Genomic DNA, 15,694 nt, shown 5'->3' with positions numbered 1-15,694 from the left:
CTTTTAAGACCCTTCACAGTACAAAAAAAACTTCAGAGATTAACTTGCCCAGGAGGGGCCTTCACAGTTAGGAGTGACTTTCAGTATATTTAATAATGGGTTTGGTCCAAGTGTTGGTCAACCAGAATGGCTCCCTGCCCATAAACAACCATAAAGAGATGGCCCTGCATGTGGTATGTGTTACCTTGGAGAAACAGGGCAGCCAGCCAGAGAGTTGACATCTTCAGGCGCTCAATGTATACAGAACCATCTGGGAATTCCAAAGCATTTTTGAATTAGCGTGACAGCTCCATCTAAATGTATAGCCTTCAAGCTGATGGAGCCCAGCACATTCCTTGTCCTATTGAAAAGTATTGACAAGGGTGTCCTCTCCTGGATCATTAGGAGTTCTTGGCATCCCATTAGTAGTCTCTGGAACCCTCCACAGGATTCTTCTCTTTGACTGATTTTATATTAAAATAGACCCTAGAAAGAAGTGATTATTTAGAGACTTATGAGTTTCCTCTTAGCACGTAGAGTCAGAAAGATCTGTTGTCAACCAGCTGCTGTCGCACACACCTATAATCCCAGCTACTAGGGAGGCTGAGGCTGGAGGATGGCAAGTTCAAGGCTGGCCTGGGCAACTTAGCAAGATCCTGTCTCAAAATTAAAAATTTTTTTTCTTTCCTTTTTTTTTTTTTTTTTTTTAAAATACTGTGAATTGAACCCAAGGACGCTTTGCCACTGAGTCACATCCCCAGCTCTATTGTTTATTTCAATACAGGGGCTCACTAAGTTGCTTAGGACCTCACTAAGTTGCTGAGCCTGGCCATGAACTTGGATCCTCATGCCTTAGCCTCCCAAGTTGCTGGGATTGCAGTTATGTACCACTACACCTGGCTCAAAATTAAATTAAAAAGGACTGGGGAAGTGGCTCAGAGGTAGAAGAACATTTGCCTAGCTTCTGTAAGACCCTGGGTTCAATTCCAGCACTGGGGAAAAAAAGAAGGAAAAAAAAAGTCATTCCTGTATCTCGGTCAGTTAGAAAGACTATAACAAAGGAAGAGCCTCCATTTACCAAGTGAAAGATTATATGCCTTTCAAATGAAATGTGGATATCTTAGAACCGTCTGCCAGTGTGTTCCTTGAATCTTTTGCCTATGCTCAGAACTCCAAATTTTATGTTAGAACAGTGATTTCAGGACACTCCCACTGGACCTACTACGTGAAAATCTTTAGCCAAGAGCAGTAAGATTCTAATTTTTTTTAGACTAAGATTTGTAAACACAGGGCTTAGAGATTTTTTTGATTTTTTTCTGCCCAAAGATTTAACCTTCCCTTAAACTGGTTTCTTAACAATGAAGTCTTGAAAATTCAGAATATTAACCTTTCTTTGTCACCTCATATTATCATTTAATCTCCAAGAAAACAGATTTCAGGTACAGAAATAAACACTGGCCCTTATATCACTAAATACAAGGCTGGCTGCTGGTAACAGACCTGCAGGGAAAATGACTCATTTGTTTCCTATGTCAGTCACTCCAGTAGGCATTGATTATTCCCATGGATGTCAGGAGAATCAAGGATAGATGATACCAAAGAAGAGATCATCCAGAATGTTTTGCACTTAATCTGTCATGCACTCAGGGCTTGGTCACTCTTGGTCCCTGTCTTAGCACCGCTTCAGATTCCTCCACAGACTCAGCAGAAGGCCCTGCTTTTGTGGACTAACCAGTCCTGCTCAGTCCAGGCTTGTCTCTTCCAACGCCAGTCTCTATGCTTCTGAAGTCTTCTAGAGTTTTCTTTGTTGATGTCAGGATTAAAATGCCAGCCTCCAAATGGCCTTCAGTTGACAATAAAAAGTACATCCTAGATTGAAATATATGTTTTGTGGTTTTATTTTGGGAATCAGGCTAGTGATGTTTTAAGTCTGTGGACTTTGGGCTCAGACAATTTCAGCTTGAATTCAGACTTTGCTGGTTATTCACTGGGGACCCTGATCAATTGACTTGTCTTCTTGGAGTTTCCTGTTTTAAATGAATATAACACTTCTAATTTTAGAGAGTTCTTAACAGGGTTTAATGCAATAGGGCCAAACAGGTTCTGGCACACAGTGGATATGCCCTTAGCAAATGTCGATGTCCTTCTTCTTTCAAGAAGCTGGGTAAATTTCCAAAGCTCAGCATTATCTCTGCTAGCCAAAGTCAGTTAATCATTGACTGACAAAACCAGTCACAGAAGATCTGGAAACATCAGGGTTGTCCTTCAGCTCAGTGGTTCCAAGCAGACTTTGAAAATTTACGAACAAGTATATTTCATAGATTAAAAAAAAAAAAAGAAAAAAAACTATTTAGCAACCCCAAAGAGGAAAGAGGTTCTCCAACAGCTGACAACCACAGACAAATTCCCTACACAGATACACATGACACATATATCCTTATTTTCTTCATTGGATCAGACCAGATTGGATTTGGTTCTTGAGGGAACCACTGCTCCAAAAGCAATACCAAGTCTGTCTTTAATGTCCACAGAACACCATGAGTCAGCTCCTTGCTCTAAATGCCCTCCATGAGACCCCACAAGAGAGTGTTCCAAATCCCCAGTGAGCCCACATCTGTGTACAGCCCAGACATCAGACATCTCTGTGGAATTGGCATGACAACAGTTATGAATTGCAACAGCCTTTGACAAGTTTCTCAAGAGGAACAGAGCCCAAGTACTCTTCTTGTTTTGTATATTAAAAATCTTATGACATGAAGGGGTTAAATGAATTTTCTGATTTTCATTGATGTAATAGGGAAGACAATATGGGAAAGCATATTTTATAGCTGGGTCCAATGTCCAGAGACTTGAGGGCAATCTACCTAGTCACCCATCTATTCTCCAGGTAAGACAAATAGAACAGGCAACGAAACTATAAATCTGCCAGCACCCATCTAGACAATAAAAATGGCATTAATGCCTTTTTATATTCAATTCCCAAGAATATATGTCCTCTATTTAAAGAAAAACTACTTGAAGAAAAATTCACAGGTGAGTGGTTAAGATATAAACAAGAATAGAAAATATAATAAATTTTAAAAGCTGATAAAAATTATAAACATCACAAAAATCCAAAAATGTGTATGTATTAATTGCCTGACATAGTTCTACATTCATTTTTTTTTTTTTCCACATGGGGGATTTAGGCATTATTGATGTTAGAAGAGTTGTACTTAAATCAAGCAGTTGTAGTGTCTGCTTAGGAATAAAGTGGAAAAAGGCCTAAGTTCATCTGTAGGGGAGGAAACTGAGGCCCAGAGAGGCAAAATGACTTCACCAGCTTCTGTGGTTTCACTATAATTTGTACCCACCAAAATTTATTGAAATTTGATTTGTGGCAGTGTTGAGGGGTAGGTGACCCTCAAGAGGTGACTGGGTCATGAAGGCTCTGCCCTCATATTTGGATTGATCAATTCATGGATTATTGATGGGTTATCTTGGGAGTGACTTTATTTTAAAAGTGAGCTCTAGATGACTGGCTTGCTCTGACTTGCTAATGTGATGTCCTTGGTCATGCTATAATGCAGCAAGAAGGCCCTCAGCAGATGCTGAGCAGATACGGGCACTATGCTGTTGGACCTCCCAGCCTCCAGAACTGTAAGCTAAAAAAACTTCTGTGTTTTTTTTTTTTTTTTTTTCCTTAATAAAGTAACCAGTCTGTAGTTTTGTTTTGTGTGTGTATGGTACTGGGAATTGAACCCAGGGCCTTGTACATGTAAAGCAAGCCCTCTACCAACTGAGCTATATGCCCAACCCCAGCCTGTAGTATTTTGTTATAGCAATAGAAAATTGGCTGTGACATTGGCAAAAAAAAAAAAAAAAAAAAAGGATTCTAGTTCACTGTAACATGAGAGCAAGTCTCAACTATTCAAGGTTTATACTATTGTGCTTCACATTCTGAGCACACATGGTTGCTCACATGCAAAGTAAAATGCTTTGAATTTATGTAAAGGAAGTTATCATAGTGAGATGCTAACATCTCATAGCTACTGCTAACAAATAGTTGTAGGTAGGGCTAGACCATTTCAGAGTGACAATGTTTTCTGCTGCAGGCATCTGTCCTTCAAGGGCCAAGTGAGCACTATACTGAGAGATGGAGGTGAAATTTTACCTGTTATAAAGGTTTCTCTGCCATCAGCACATGCCAGGGCATGCAATTCCCATCATTTGTCACCTTTTTGTGTTGGGATAGGCTTTTACTCATTAGCTTATGCACTTATCCAACAGTTTTTACCTATTCCCTGCTGCATGCCAGGCACTGGATGTACCAGGGCATGGTGCTGTCTTGGAGTGTACGCTCTACTGGAGGAAATGAATAGCAGACAATTACAAGATGTTTGCACTTTCTGGTAAGATCTTGAAGGACAAGAGAATTGCAGAGGGCTCAATCTGGAGAAGGACTTTGAAGAGTGAGGTGTCAGTAGAGTCCAGAGTGAAGGAGGAGCTCTGCTGGGCAGTTATAGGCCATCGGCCAAGGCCAGGGCAGTCAAGGACTTGGGTGAGTTCAACTAATTGCCCTTGAGGCAGAAGCAAAGCATATGAGAGGGTAAGTTGTAGGAAACAGACTGGAGACTTTATCAGGTTTGGTATCTCCAAAAAGTAATTTCACAATTTAAAAATATTGCTTTGAATTTGGCAAATGCAGCCACTGGATAACTTGGCATGAATGAATATGTCAAGTTGGCTAGTCTCCATGGGAAGTGACAAAGGACAGATGTGAAGAAGGCAGAAGGAAAATGTGAAATCTGAAAGGGACACTCGCATAGGAGCTCCACTCCACCCAGAGGGCCAGGGCACTGGGTAGAAACTGGTACAACACAGGTGGGGAGACTGATGGGGTGTCAGGCCTCACCGGATATGATCAGCCTTACTAAGGCTGCCTGATCAACTATAAACCTGCACTGTGCCTGGTGCTGCAACCAAATCACAGTCTTGGAGTCTTGGAGCTGGAGGGATCAGGGGGATAGGATAGTCTATTCCAAGTTGCTCATCTTTCGCAGGTTAGATTCTGTGGTCCAATTGAAGGGAGAGCCCAGAGCTGGTGGTGGTGAGTTCCAAAGGCAGTCCTCCTGCCTACCCAGCACTGCTCATAATCTCCTCCATTTACTCCAACGATTGAACAGTTAGTTCTCAAGGGCACCTGGTCATATACAGTCTGATAGGAGGTGCTCAAGAAACACTTGTTGAAATAACTTTTTTCTCTGTTTCTAAATTTCCTTTAGTTTCCTCTCAACTTTACATAGCTTGAAGACTGAACCAGACACCAACAGTTCCATACACATGAACTTGTGGTTCATTGACATTCTCCCAAAAAATTGCTGTTTGGTCACTTTAAAACAATATTTTGTTTTGAGAATATTAAAGATAATTAAATACACCCAAAGCATCATTATACTCATGAAAGAAATCAACTAGGAACTGAAATAGGTTTCTTTGGAAATGAAACTATATTGTTATAGTTAGTATTAAGTAATACTTAATACTTAAATGAAACTGAAGTATCAAGTATTGTGTTAGTTTAAGAGGTGGGAGAAAAAATGGAGCTAGGTGAAAGGTCAAATAACAGATTATTTCAATTCCAGGAGAGATTATGTTGAAGAAAAACCTAGAGTCAATATTTTATATTTCAAAACAAAGGCTATTGTAAATAACAATCGGATGATAGGGGTTAGTAAAAATTTTGGCTCCAAATGTATCTTTTTAGAAGTCTAAAGAACACCAGAAGGAGAAGGCAGAAGAGGCATTTCCCTGTGAATATATTAACATACTGTGTGTGTGTGCGCGCTTGCACCTGACACACAAGCACAGCGCTGTTTCCATGGCAACGTGTGTGTGCGCCGTGCATGCCTTGTGAGGAAGCAATCTTCTTAGATTCAGACATACTTATGAAAATCCATGAACTGAACGCTGTTGGGGAGAGATTTTGAAACCAAAAGAAAAATTACCCTAATCTTCTTTGAGATGAGCCAGGCTATCATCCCTTCCGCCCCTAGCAGGCTCATGTGCTGGACCTGTCTGCTACCTCAAACTGGTTTTCCACACAGTACCATTTCCCACATCTAGCTTAGCCTAGCACAGCCTCAGTCACTGTACCATCTACTATATCCCTCAGTGTTTCTCAGACCTTTGAGGGCAATGACCTCCTGATTATCATTCTATCATTACTCTCAAAAACAAACACATAGGCTCTTTTCTTATTAAAATGTTATGACTGATGTGTGTGTGAGAAATTTGACATGCCCAAGGTTCTTAATAGCAGTGGTCCTTGGTCTGTAATGACCCACTTCCTTTTGAGATGATTCCAAAATAAGAAAGTCTTAGTTTTCAGGCCTCCATTTTTATTTTTGGATGCGAAATTTCCCCCAAATTCCCTTCCCCTCAACTTTATTTATAGTGTTGAAGAGGCTTGTACATGCTAGGCAAGTGTTCTTCCACTCAGCTGCAACCCCAGATCTCTATTTTTTATTTGAGACAGGGTTTTTGTTAGCTTGCTTAGGCTGACCTGGAACTTGTGATCCTCCTGCCTCAGTCTCCCAAGTTGCTGGGATTACAGGTGTGCATACCATGTCTGGCTTCTTTCCCCTTTCTCTGATTGAACTTTTGGGTGTTGACAAAGTTCACTGTAACAATAAATATCCCTTTTGCTTTAAGTGAGCAGATTGATTTCTGAGGTTCTGTTCATCCAGGGGTGATATAATATGACTTCTAGCAGTGGCTCCTTATTGAACTTTCATTATTTACAACAATTCTTACAAAGACTTATGTTTCTTATTTATTTCATTTTTCTTGCCTTTGAATGGCTAGAATTTCCAGAAACAGTAATCCTGATGAATCAAAATGTCTCCACTATTTAAATTTATTTTGAAAGAACTATGCTTAGACATTTATCCATAGCACTTTTCCCATAAGAAACTGCTATCCCATGCTTTCTCAACTGGAGTCTGATGTTGGCTGTGCAATGTGTGACCAGGCAAGCTGGAGGACAGAGATGGAAGCAAGCTCCTGATACTGAGACCATAATCCAGTATCAAAGTCCACTTCTAAGAGTGTGTTCCATCGGGGAGAATGGTCCCTGGATATGAGACCATTAAGCCGGCAGGAAGCCGGATCTTCATTCACCTGTGAACATTAACGGGAGTGCCACCTTAGTGAAGAACATCATCAGGCCGAATTAAAGGACTGTAAACTGTGTACACAAAGGCAAATAAGACAAATAGTAGAGTGCTGCACAGAGGAGTCCGGCAGTAAATTCTGTCAACGATGCTCATCTCCTGCCCACACTCATTCATGATAACAGATCACATGATGATCCAGTGACTTTAACAGCAAAACACTTTCTGTGCTATATACAGAGGATTAAAGCCACCAAGCCCAGGATGATGGCCTTCCTCATGATGGACAATTCATCTTCTTCTCATGAGACAGGGAGACGGGTGTTAATCCAATTCATCTGGCCACTTTTATTTTCCAAATTAGTATCTTAGACATGCAGTCTTTGAGAAAAGAGCCAACCTCCTTTGGCTTCTCATGATCACAAGATGTCCATGGTCACAGGGGTCAGGAATAGTTAAATAATGCATGCATTATGTTGCTTCCTTTTCTCCATTTATTCACAATTCCCAATGGATTAAAACAGAGTTCAGTTTGGAAAACAAAGAAGCAATGGTTCCTATAATACTGTTACTCTGTCTATGGACTATACTCATTGCATAGTCACGAGGGCTAAGTCAGGGGCAATGTGGCTTTGCTAGTGAGACTTGCTTTATTTGCATGAGTACATTGAATTTAATGAGATAAAGAATAAAAATAAGAAATATGTTGTTTGACAACTACCATGCTTTCAGTTGTGCCTTTCCAAGCGCAGTTCTAGCTAACACTATTTTTCAGTATCTTAAATCACCATGCATGAGTTCCTGTGTTCTGTTTCTCTATGATGAAAGCAGCTTTCTTTACCACAGGAATAATGACTGGATAGATCTATGGTGGGACTCCAAATTCAAAAAAATGTGCAGAACCTACTGGGCATGGTGGCACACACCTATAATCCCAGCTGCTCCAGAGGCTGAGGCAGGGGGATCATGAGTTCAAAGCCAGCCCCAGCAAAAGTGTGGAGTGAAACAGTGATACCCTGTTTCTAAATAAAATAGAAAATGGGGCTGGGGATGTGACTTAGTGGTTGAGTGCCCCGAGTTCAATCCCCAGTGTTCCCCACCCCAAAATCCCGCCAAAATGTGCAGAACCTAACCACTCCCATCATCTCCTCTGCTGCCACCTGACTAGAGCCAGTGTCCTCTGTTATCTGGATCACTACAGTGGCCTCTAAACTGGCCTCCCTGCCTCCATTCTTGCCCCTTTAGAGTCTATCTTCAAAACAGCAACCAGAGTGGTTCTTTAAACACAGATATAAGAACAGGGCATTCCTCTACTCAGAGCCCAGCCAGTTCCCCTATCTCACTCAGAGTCAAAGTCAAAGTCTTCACAATGGCCTAGGAGGTCCACCAGGACCTGGCTCCCCATCACACTGTGCCCACATCTTATCTCGCTGTCCATTGCACTCACCAACATGACTATGCTGCTGTCCTGCTGTTCTCTGAACATCGGGCACTGCCTGTTCCCGAGGTAAGGCTCTTCCCCTATTGTTTAAATTCCAGCTTCTCCATGAGTCATCTCCTGACCACCTCATTTAATAGTGGCTGGAGGTGCAACTCAGTGGTGGAGCGCTTGCCTAGTGTGTGTGAGGTTCTGAGTCTGATCCCCAGTACTAGAGAAAAGAGAAAAAATTTTTAAAAAGTGCATCCTTTCTCCCTAACCTGCCTCCAGCACCCCAGTCTCCTTCGTGTGGCCTAAGTGTTCTTTACTTTCTAACATACTCCATTATTTCCTTAAGTGTATCTTGTTGATTGTCCACTTTCCCCAGTGGAATGTAAACTCCAGGAAGGAGTCCCTGACTGTCCCACGCACAGAACAGTACTTGGCATATAGTGAACACCCAGAAAATAGTGAAATGTTCATCGGATGAACAAATGCATCCCCAGGGTCCACAACTAGTCCTGGTACATAGTAGGCTTCCTACCCCTGCCGTTGGTCCTGGGGATTGAACTCAGGGCCTCAATCATGTTAAGTGAGTGTTCTACCACTGAGCTACATCACAGTCTCTATCATTTTATTTTGAGAAAAGGGACTTGGTAAGTTGCTGAGGCTGGCCTTGAACTTGTAACCCTATTGCCTCAGATTCCTGAGTAGCTGGGATTACAGATGTGTGCCACCACACACGGCCACTTAGGCGCTTAATACTTGTTGAATGTCTTTCCCTGATGGATGAAGAGGACTAAGTGTCAAAACAGAGAAGACATAGGCAGTTAGCATGGTGATTCAGAAGATGGCAAGGTGCTGCCTCTGCTGGTTTGGAATTTTGGCCCCATCATATCCTCCTGGTATGACCTATGCAACTTACTTAGCCTCTCTGAACCTTCAGTTTTCTCATCTGCAAATTGGAAACTCCAATTATCTTCCTTCTAAGATGATTATGAGAATTAAAGTGATAAGTCAGGAGAAAGTCTGGTAAGTGCTCAATATGTTGGAGCAATTATTTTTATGAGATCTTATTCTTTCAACTGTTTTTTATGGGGAAGTCGTTTCCACATCCTTCTTAACTCCTATTGGAAGGCAAAAATACACAACACCATAAGTGAAAGACGCTTTGTAAGCCATGCACCACTCTACAGATGTCAGGGATGATGATTAGGATTCTTCCGAATCCCCCATAATACCTCACACTGTGCTGGATGTGTAAGAAGTTCCCTGTGGAGCCCATTCACCAATGACACTGGGACATCTTACGTCCTGAAAAGAAAACCACGCTGGCCCTAATCAATAGCTGGATTCCTCCTAAGACATGGCCCGTCCTGTGGCTTTCCAAAGGCAGAGCAGGGCCAAGGTTCTGTTTCAAAGCCCTCCTCCTTCTCTCCCCGCTTCCTTCCCAGGCTGCCAGAAACTTTGCCAGCAGTGAAAGCGCAACCATATTGCTGGACTGAAATTTGCAGCCTGTCCTTCAACTGGTTTCTTCAGATGGGCTGTTACTGTGTTGAAAGCATTGAACTCTGAAAGGGATGACACATCCAGCTTCTCTCTTCCCAGAGCCACTGATAGGTGGCAGTTCAGCCTCTTCCCCCTAATGCTCCACTCTCTCTCTGGCTTCTCACTGAGACTCTGTTGACAGCATCTGCCTGTATGGGGAACTTACCTCTCTGGGCACAATTCTCTTCCAGGGAGAAGAAGCCCTCGCCTACATGCAGGGATGAAATGAGATTGCTGCTCAAAACTACCAGCCTTTCTCTGAAGTGGTGTCACATCCAGACAGAAAAATAAATGTGCTGCGCCCTCACAGATGATGAGATGTCATCTTTCAGACAGACTTTTGACACAGGGGGATCAAGGTACGATTGCCTTTGACTATTCTCTGCAGAGAAAACAGCACCTAATTGGACCAAGAGAAAAAAGAGTCAGCTGCTTCTTTCATGATTATTTAAACACCCCTGCACAGTTAAAAATGCTTCATTGTTTCATTACAAGTGAAATCTGATTGCCATTACATTTTCTATTGGCCTCCCCTCTATGCATATTGGAGAGAAAAAAGAAATTTATAAGTCACCAGAACCCATTTGCTTTTGTAAAGGTATTATTTGCATGTAGACACCAGCAGCCTGAAAAAAATCCTAACGAGGAATGTCAAACTGGCAGTTTGTTTTCCTATTGTTCTTTCTGAAAATATCATTTTTAACACATCACATCCACAAAGGCAAGCAGGATTCTGCCTTATCTGTGTCTCAGGAAGCAGCTTTGTGTTTAAGTGGTGGGCATCGGACATTAATGAAAACCATTTCTGGGAGAGTCCAGTTTTTATAGACAAGAGTAAAAGAATTCATCAATTAAATAAAATTTCTTTCTCACCTCTGCTGACAGTTAACATTTGTGCCAGGGACTGAGTATTATATAATAATTTGTATGACAGGATAGTTTTCTAAACCTTTTTGCCTCAGGCACACTGGATAACACTCCCAAGGACCCTGTGAGGGAGACAAGGGAAGTAAGTGTTCTCATTCTACAGAGGAGAAAGTGGGGTCTCAGAAAGATGGGGACTTACTGATGGCCACAGAAATGCCCACTCTGGCCATTTGCCTGACAGTGACATTCTTCCTCATCTTTCCAAGCCTGGATAAAATGCCGTAGCATTTCTTGGTCCCTTCTGAGCCTACTCCTTCCTACCACCACTGCAGAAGAAATTGTTCATTCATTCAACCAGTGTCAGTAAAACACGATTTGTGTGTCACCAGAGGAAAAGTGACAAAATGTCCACATCGTCGTGGGTCCTGCAGAGAGGAGCTCATGGTCCACCTGGAATATAGAATGTTTAACTTTCCAGGTCCCTCAGAGAGCCCAGAAATGGTCCACCTCTGTCCTAACCATTGCTGAGAAATAAATCAGAGGATCCAATAGATGGTGCCCAAAATATATATTTTATAATTGAAAAGGTGAAGTAGTGGGAAGGTCGAATGGGCCTACTAAGTAAAACCCCAGTGAGGAAGCTCCTCCTTGCTGGCCAGCAGTGGGCAGGGGAGCCAAGAGGGCCATTTCCTGCCAGGGGACGTTCCTGAGAAGAAGAGGCAGTGGCTAAGCACAGCACAGCAGTGGTTGCCCCAGGGTTATCATGTCATGGCTACCATAATGCAACTTGTCCAGGTCGTCCAGGTCATGAGTAGAGTAGCTCATTCTGTGGGCTCCAACTCAGAACCCCAAGATAGAGGCACACCAACTCCCACAGGAGCAAGTGAGGTCCCTCTGTGCACTGCTGTGACTCTATGTGGATACCTGCTGTATGCTGTCAGTGTCTCTGTCTGCTCACCTCCACAGGGTGAGACTCCTGAGGGCAAGGACCACTGCTCCAGCAGACCCAGTGTAAGACTGGTGCAGGATGCATCTGTAGCACAGTGACCTAACCCAGGTCACCAGAAAACAGGGTCAGAGCCCACAGTTCTGCCTCCTGGCCTGGTGCTCTCTGTCCTGGGCTGCGTTATGGTAGCTATGACATGATAACCTATATCTGCATAGCCCTGACCCCACACACCACAACTGAAAGGGAGGTGGGGAGCAATAACACTAATAATAACTAATATGCATGAGGGCTTACCATGTGACAGCATCCCACACATGTACCTCCTTATAACCCTCTCTGAGCTAAACACTATCATTCCTCATTCTAAGAATGAGGAAAAGCACACTTAAAGAGATGTAGGCACTTGTCCAAGGCCACACAGCGGGCACTGACTCTGAGTCAGATCCATGCTCTTAACCCCACAGAATATGCTCAAGACTCTAAGACAAAGCAACTCAGAGGATAAAATGTGCTTATATAATGTGTTATTCAGTTTTCCATCACTGTGACAAAATACCTGAGATGATCAGCTTATAAGGAGGGAAGAGGTTTCTTATGGCTCAAGGTTTCAGAGGTTTCAGTCCATGGTGGGCTGGTCCTGTTGCTTTTGAGCCTGAGGCGACAGGGTGGGGAGAGAAAGGCATGAGAGGGAGCGCATGATAGAGCAAAACTGTTCACCTGATGGCAGCAAGGAGGCAAGTGGTGGGTGGGGAGGGAAGAGAACAGTTAAAGGCCCCCACATCCCCTGCAAGGGCACACCTCAATGATTTAACTTCTTTCCTCTAGGCCCCACCTCTTGAAACTTCCACAACCTTCTGTTTAGCACCATCAATGGGGACCAAGCCTTCAATACATTAGCTTTTGGGGGATGTTTTAGTCAGCTATTTCACTGCTGTAACTAAATGACCTGACCAGCACTACTGTAAAGGAGGGAAGGTTTATTTGAGAACTCATGGTTTCAGAGGTCTTAGCCCATAGAAGGCCAACTGCATTCCTCGGGGCTCAAGGTGAGGCAGAACATCATGGCGGGTGAGGGTGGTGGAGAGAAACAGCTTTCATTGCGGTGATGATAGGAAGCAGAGAGATACTATATTTATTTATATCCCAAAGCCAGGCCCCAATAACCACCTCCTCCAGCCACACCCTACCTGCCTCCGGTTACCACTCACTTAATCCCATCAGGGATTATTTCACTGATTAGGTTGAGACTCTCAAACCTCATCATTGCTCCTCTGAACCTTCTTACATTGTCTCACATGTGAGCTTTTGGGGAACACCTTACATCCAAACCATAAAAGGGGACATTTAAGATCCAAACCATTACATATTAATTATCCAAGGATTTATTTTTTTCTGGCCAAAAGTCTTTGCTAGGGATTCTGTATGATCTGGTAGGGAGCAACCCAAAGCTGGATAGAAAACTGTCTCTAGGCTATGACAAGAACAGAGATTAAGAGTAAATGTTTAAAACTCTTTATGGCAACTTGATATGGCTGCTATATCTAAGTGTGTGATCAGTGGGCATGTCTTGTTAAACAAGGTAAAGAACATTAGATGATACAAACCATACAATGAGCCCCAAGTGGTCTAAGCTGCATATTAGCATCAATGCAACAGATCAAAATTTTTAAAAACTTGGTCATGGATCACAGTTTGAGAAACACCAACACTCAGTACTAGTTACACTTAGTTACCTTGGGAGTTGTATTAGTCACGTTCTCTGGAGAAACAGAACCAACAGGATTTATGTACAGGTAGGATTATAAAAAGGAAATGTATTGGATCGGCTTACTCAACCAGAAGCTGGGTGGTCCCATGGGGGCCATCAGCTGGAGATCTGGAGGAACCAGTAGCTGGTCAAGTCTTGGATGCTGAAACCTCAGAATAGAGGGATCGATGATAGCTCCTAGTCTAGTACTGAAGACCTAGGAATTCTCCGGAGAGTCCCTGGGCAGAGTCCACTTTGGAAGACTGAAGAAGCTGGAGTCTGTTGTCCTCTGGCAATCACAGCAGCAATCAAGAACCCATTCAGGAAGAATGGAGCTTGCATCTGCTGCTGCTTCCACGGAGGGGGCTTGGAACACACCTCCTGTGGATAAGTGGGGACTATGTTGTTATGGTTTAGATCTTTTATTTTTAAAATTTATTTCTTTACTTATTTATTTATGTTGGTACTGGGTATTGAACCCAGAGGCACTTTACCATTGAGTTGTACCCCCAGTCCTTTTCATTTTTTATTTTGAGACAGGCCCTTGCTAAGTTGCTTAGAGTCTCTCTGTATGCCAAGGCTGGTCTTGAATGTATGATTCTCCTGCCTCAGCCTCCTGAGTTGCTGGGATTACAGGTGTGTGTGCTATGGCACCCAGCTTAGGGTTCGGATCTTAAATATCTCCCAAAGGCTCTTGTGTTAAGGGCTTGGTCATCAACCTATGGTGCTATTGAGAGGTGGTGGGATCTTTAAGATGTGAAGTCAAGTAGGAGAAAGTTAGGTCACTGAAGGTGTGCCCTTGGGATACTGGGACCTGGCCCCTTCCCCTCTCTCTGTTTCTTGGCCACCATGAGATGAACTCCTCCATGCCTTTCTGCCACCATGATGCACTATACTGTCACAGGCCCAAAGCAGTGGGGCCAAGAAACCATTGCCTGAAACCATGAGTCCAAATAAATCTTTCTTCCTTTTAAGTTGGTTCTCTCAGGTATTTTGTCACAGCATTGAAAAGCTGACTAATACAACTGTGTCATACCTCACAGTTTACTGTTAGATGTTTTAGCTCTATTTTATCTTTAGTTAAAAAATTTTTTTTTTGTTTTTGTTTTTGTTTTTGTACTGGGAATTGAATCCAGGGGCACTTTTCCACTGAGCTACATCCCCAGTACTTTTATGTTTTTTATTTTGAGACAGAATTTCACTCAGTTGTTGAGGCTTTTGCTGTTTCTGAAGCTGGCCTTGAACTTTGGGTCCTCCTACCTCAGCCTCCCAAGTTGCTGGGGTTAAAGATGTGCACCACCACACCTGTCTTGTTTTAACTTTAAATATAAATAAAATTGCCCTAGACTTAAAGTAACTCAAGTTCCATGTCTTCATTTCTGTACTCACTGAGTTCTTGTCAATTGGGTATACTGTTGACTCTCAAGGTTAGAGGCACAAAGTGAAACCAGCCCAAAATGTTACAAACTGAGTCTGCAGGTGCCAGAGGCCAACTACAGAACTGGGAGCTCTGCAACAGAATATGGTATTTATTAAAAGGTAAGGACTACAGGGGCTGAGGTTGTGGCTCAGTGGTAGAGTGCTCGCCTAGCATGCGTGAGGCACTGGGTTTGATTCTCAGCACCACATACAAAATAAATAAAGATGTCTTGTCCACCTACAACTAAAAATATTTTTTAAAAATGATAAGGACTACAGATGTACTAACCTGAAGCTCACCTATCCATTCTTAAAACTCAATAGTAATTGCAACAATCATTTAGAACCTCAGCAAATGAGTCAGGCTTGGTGACACATGCCTAATCCCAGTAGGCTGAGGCAGGGGGATACGTTTAAGGCCAACCTGGGTGACTCTGCCTCAAAAAAGATAAAATTTTGAGAAAGGATATGGGTGTAGCTCCATGGTAAAACATTTGTGTAATCACCTAGCCTGCTGAAGGCCCTGGATTCAATCCCCAGTATTTTTTCCCCAGTATTGGGAAAAAAAATCCCTACAGCTTATGACCCTTCTTGTAGCCTCATCCAGGATAGGT

Source organism: Sciurus vulgaris, assembly GCF_902686455.1.
Source record: "Sciurus vulgaris genome assembly, chromosome: 8".
Classification (NCBI taxonomy): domain Eukaryota; kingdom Metazoa; phylum Chordata; class Mammalia; order Rodentia; family Sciuridae; genus Sciurus; species Sciurus vulgaris.
The sequence above is the reverse complement of the archived record's forward strand: the minus strand, read 5'-3'. Positions refer to the sequence as shown.